This window comes from Coregonus clupeaformis, chromosome 23, assembly GCF_020615455.1.
Source record: "Coregonus clupeaformis isolate EN_2021a chromosome 23, ASM2061545v1, whole genome shotgun sequence".
Lineage (NCBI taxonomy): Eukaryota > Metazoa > Chordata > Actinopteri > Salmoniformes > Salmonidae > Coregonus > Coregonus clupeaformis.
The window spans coordinates 19,473,784-19,479,783 of NC_059214.1; positions in this window are offsets into that span (position 1 = coordinate 19,473,784).

Genomic DNA, 6,000 nt, shown 5'->3' on the forward strand with positions numbered 1-6,000 from the left:
CATGACATCATACTATTTTAGAAAACAAAATGTACAATATCTCAGATTCAGAAAATAATAGAATTACATGCATCAACAGAATTGGCCATGCTACACATTGCACAATTTGATTTATTTGTGGTATAGATTAAATTGGTTCCATTGGTTACTATGTTATGCTCTGTAATATAGGATTCTCTCAGGCCATTATTCTGCAAACATCCCAACAACATATCTCCCCAAATCCCCACTCTAATAGCAGGAACCCCCTGAGGCCAGAATCTCCACTAAAACAACAATATTACATCCAGCTCCCCCCTCTGTTACTGATGGCAACCTCTGGCTTCACAGCCTTTTGTTAGGGGTTGTCTGACTTCCTGTAGGCAGCCATTTTGTTTCCCCAAATACATAACTACTCCTGCAGTTTGAAATACATGATTTTTAGGGTATTTTGACACAGACGGTGAGGGCATAAACATTGTTTAATTACATTGGAGGCATTGAGGCAACGTTAGAGTTAAAAATGTAATGAAAAGTTAAAGTGCTAATGAAGTTGCATCCTATACCACTCTCTGCGACCTCTAACCCCTTGCAGATGTAATTTTACTTTAGAGTTTCATTTCAGGGCCGCTTCTTAGACACTTGTTCTCCAGGATCCTGAAATATGATCTTTGAGTTTTCTCTGTGCATTCCTCTTCCCTTCCCCTGTCATGCCTGAGCTTTCTGTCGCTAATATTTCAGATAGATTGTAACTTCCATCAATATAATTGTCTGCATCACTTCCAATCCCCCATATGTTTTTTTTCTCGCAAATATATATATATATATATATATATATATATATATATATATAAATATATACATACACATATACACACACATATACATATGCACATACATACACACACACATATATATACATACATACATATACATACATCCATACACACACACATATCCTTTTTTAAATTATATTTCCCTTCATTACTTTCCAACCCCACCACCCCTTCCCCAATTGGAGTAAACTAGTGAACGACAACGCTTAGGCCTCTACTTCCAGCCCATACATACTATATACATTTTATGGACACAGTCAAATCGTACAATAATTATATTTTGTTTGTTTTTGCTCCTGAACTTCCTCCGATCATTTTCATGATGTCCATCTGGTTTTTATCTTGTTGTTATTAGTTGTTGTTATTAGTCCCATCCTTCAGCTCCATTCAACACCTCCCATCTATCTCTTAACACCATCCATATTGGATTTCTATTTGCCATATCTTTTTCAACTGTACTGTGATGTTTTACAAACGTTCTGAACCTTTCTATTCTCATTGTTTCTGCAGATCGTAAATTGAAAATAAACATTTTTGCTAAAAGTATTATTATATTATTGATCGATTGACTATGACTTTTCAGATCACCCAGTAGTGCTATCTGCAGGGTTAGCTCAAGGTAAATATTGCAATCCTTTAGCCATTCCTGGACCTGTGTCCAAAAACAAGCTACAAATGGACAGTACCAAAACAAATGATCTAATGATTCTGTCTCTTCGCAGCAAAATCTGCAGAGCTGGGAAGATTGTATCCCCCATATAAATAACATTCTATTGGTAGCAAGAATTGTATATAATTCTAAGTTTTGAATCCGGCGTCATTTTGTGTATAAATTCATAAACACTATGCCATGGAATCGGTATGTCAAAAATCTCTTCCCAACTATTTTGCAATCTATATGGGACGGTGGTCCTTTGGTCCTTAAATGAAACTGGTATACTTTTTTATTTATCACAATTTTCTTTAACCAATTATATTCTTTAATGCAAGGCCAACAGACAAGTTCCTTACTTTTTCCCCCTTCCACTTTCCTTTTCCATTTATGCGGTAATGCTGCAATTATTTGGTTGAAATTTTGGGTAGAGCAGACATTTCCATATGTTTTTGTTAGCTGCATGTGCGACATAACTCCACCAGTCCTACCAATAATATCATTTACGAAGATTATACAGTTTCTAAACATTTTGTCAAAAAAAAAGGGGCTTTATCAATTAGTATATTTGAGTTTAACCACAATATTTGTTGCATTATTTGTTCTGTAGTTTCTGGAGGATTACATTGAAATTGCAACCAACTTTCTATGGCTTGTTTTAGAAATAGTGATATTTGGGAGATTATTTCCTTTTCAAATAACTTAAAGTGAGAGGTTGTAATCTGAATAAAGGGAAAAAGGTCATTCTTGAACATTGGGTGAGACAATCTTACTAATTTGCTAGAGAACCAGTTCGGATTTAAGTATAACTTTTGTATGACTGAAGCTTTTAGTGATACAGTGGGGAGAACAAGTATTTGATACACTGACGATTTTGCAGGTTTTCATACTTACAAAGCATGTAGAGGTCTGTAATTTGTATCATAGCTACACTTCAACTGTGAGAGACGGAATCTAAAACAAAAATCCAGAAAATCACATTGTATGATTTTTAAGTAATTCATTTTCATTTTATTGCATGACATAAGTATTTGATACATCAGAAAAGCAGAACTTAATATTTGGTACAGAAACCTTTGTTTGCAATTACAGAGAGCATACGTTTCCTGTAGGTCTTGACCAGGTTTGCACACACTGCAGCAGGGATTTTGGCCCACTCCTCCATACAGACCTTCTCCAGATCCTTCAGGTTTCGGGGCTGTTGCTGGGCAATACGGACTTTCAGCTCCCTCCAAAGATTTTCTATTGGGTTCAGGTCTGGAGACTGGCTAGGCCACTCCAGGACCTTGAGATGCTTCTTACGTAGCCACTCCTTAGTTGCCCTGGCTGTGTGTTTCGGGTCGTTGTCATGCTGGAAGACCCAGCCACGACCCATCTTCAATGCTCTTACTGAGGGAAGGAGGTTGTTGGCCAAGATCTCGCGATACATGGCCCCATCCATCCTCCCCTCAATACGGTGCAGTCGTCCTGTCCCCTTTGCAGAAAAACATCCCCAAAGAATGATGTTTCCACCTCCATGCTTCACAGTTGGGATGGTGTTCTTGGGGTTGTACTCATCCTTCTTCTTCCTCCAAACACGGAGAGTGGAGTTTAGACCAAAAAGCTCTATTTTTGTATCATCAGACCACATGACCTTCTCCTATTCCTCCTCTGGATCATCCAGATGGTCATTGGCAAACTTCAGATGGGCCTGGACATGCGCTGGCTTGAGCAGGGGGACCTTGCGTGCGCTGCAGGATTTTAATCCATGACGGCGTAGTGTGTTACTAATGGTTTTCTTTGAGACTGTGGTCCCAGCTCTCTTCAGATCATTGACCAGGTCCTGCCGTGTAGTTCTGGGCTGATCCCTCACCTTCCTCATGATCATTGATGCCCCACGAGGTGAGATCTTGCATGGAGCCCCAGACTGAGGATGATTGATCGTCATCTTGAACTTCTTCCATTTTCTAATAATTGCGCCAACAGTTGTTGCCTTCTCACCAAGCTGCTTGCCTATTGTCCTGTAGCCCATCCCAGCCTTGTGCAGGTCTACAATTGTATCCCTGATGTCCTTACACAGCTCTCTGGTCTTGGCCATTGTGGAGAGGTTGGAGTCTGTTTGATTGAGTGTGTGGACAGGTGTCTTTTATACAGGTAACGAATTCAAACAGGTGCAGTTAATACAGGTAATGAGTGGAGAACAGGAGGGTTTCTTAAAGAAAAACTAACAGGTCTGTGAGAGCTGGAATTCTTACTGGTTGGTAGGTGATCAAATACTTATGTCATGCAATAAAATGCTAATTAATTACTTAAAAATCATACAATGTGATTTTCTGGATTTCTGTTTTAGATTCCGTCTCTCACAGTTGAAGTGTACCTATGATAAAAATTACAGACCTCTACATGCTTTGTAAGTAGGAAAACCTGCAAAATCGGCAGTGTATCAAATACTTGTTATCCCCACTGTAGGTCTGATGCTTTAATATTTAATAATTTCTGTCCTCCGAATTCATATTCATTATATAAATAGGCCCGTTTAATTTTGTCTGGCTTGCCATTCCAAATAAATTGAAATACTTTTTTTCTCATATAATTTAAAAAAACTATTCGCTAGGCGTAGGCAAGACCATAAGCAAATAGGTAAACTGGGATAACATTAAAGACTTAATCAGGGTGATTTTTCCACAAATTGACTGTTATTTACCTTTCCATGGTAGCAAGATCTTATCTATTTTTGCTAACTTTCTATTAAAATGTATTGGAGTAAGATCATTTATTTCCTTTGGGATATGTATTCCGAGTATATCCACATCACCATCAGACCATTTTATTGGTAAAGTACATGGTAATGTAAATTTTTTATTTTTTAGTGATCCAATACGTAATATAGTACATTTATCATAATTTGGTTGTAATCCAGAGAGGTTAGAAAATGTATCTAGATCCTCTATGAGGCTGTGGAGGGATTCAATTTGTGGATTTAAAAGAAAACGTGAATCATGAGCGTACAATGACACCTTTGTTGCCTCCTGTAGCGCAGTTGTAGAGCATGGCGTTTGCAACGCCAGGGTTGTGGGTTCGATTCCCACGGCGGGCCAGTATGAAAAATGTATGCACTCACTAACTGTAAGTCGCTCTGGATAAGAGCGTCTGCTAAATGACTAAAATGTAAATGTAAACTCTGGATTTCTAATCCCTTGATATTATTGTTGGATCTGATTTTAATAGCTAACATCTCGATGGCAATAATAAATAGATATGCTGATAGTGGACAACCTTGTTTCACTCCTCTTGACTGTTAAAAACTTTCTGAGAAATAGCCATTATTTACTATTTTACACCTAGGGTTACTATACATGATTTTAACCCAATTTATAAGAGATTGTCCAAAATTGAAATGCTCCAGGCATTTATATATAAACCCCAGTCGTACTTTATCAAATGCCTTTTCGAAGTCTGCTATGAATAGTAGGCCTGGTTTCCCAGATTTTTCATAGTGTTCTATTGTTTCCAGTACTTGCCTTATATTATCTCCAATGTATCGCCCATGTAAAAAACCTGTCTGATTAGAATTAATAATGTCCGACAATACCTTTTTAATTCTATGCGCTATACATTTTGCTAGAATTTTTGCATCACAACACTAAAGTGTAAGGGGCCTCCAATTTTTTAAATGGACTGGATCTTTATATATTTCCACTTGTATCCTGTTTCAGTAATAATGAAATCAGACCTTCTTCTTGAGTGTCTGATAATCTACCATTTACATAGGAGTGGTTAAAACATGCTAATAACGGTCCTCTGAGTATATCAAAAAAGGTTTGGTATACCTCGACTGGTATGCCATCCAACCCTGGAGTTTTCCCGGACTTAAAGTCTTTAATTGCATCCAGAAGTTCCTCCTCTGTAATTTCACCTTCACATGAGTCTTTCTGTATGGCTGTTAATTTTACATTATCATTAGAAAAAAAATCTCTATAATTTGCTTCAGTTAGAAGAGATGGAGGCGACTGAAACAAAAACATATGCTTAAATACTTTGTTTCCTCCTTCAAAATATAATTTGGTGAATCATGTGTGACTCCTTCATTTGTAACCAGTTTCAATACATTATTTTTGGTAGCATTCCTATGTTGAAGATTAAAAAAGAATTTGGTGCATTTTTCCCCATATTCCATCCAGTTTGCTTTATTTTTATAATATATTACACTTGATCTTTCTTGAATAAGTTTCTCCATTTCTTTTCGTTTTTCCTCTAATGTATTCTGAGCCTCTATGTTACAGTTTTTATTGCTATCTATCTGTTCTGTTAGACGTTCTATTTCCTTTGTTAGTGTGGACTCTTTTGACCTAAATTGCTTTTGTTTTCGAGATGAGTACTGAATTGCATGGCCTCTAAAGGCACATTTAAAGGTGTCCCATACAATAAGGGGATTTGCTGTACCTATGTTATGTCGGAAAAAATCAGTTATAAATTCCTCTGTCCTAGTTAAAAACAAGTTATTATCCAATAGGCTTTGATTACATTTCCAATATCTTTGCCCACGTGGAAATT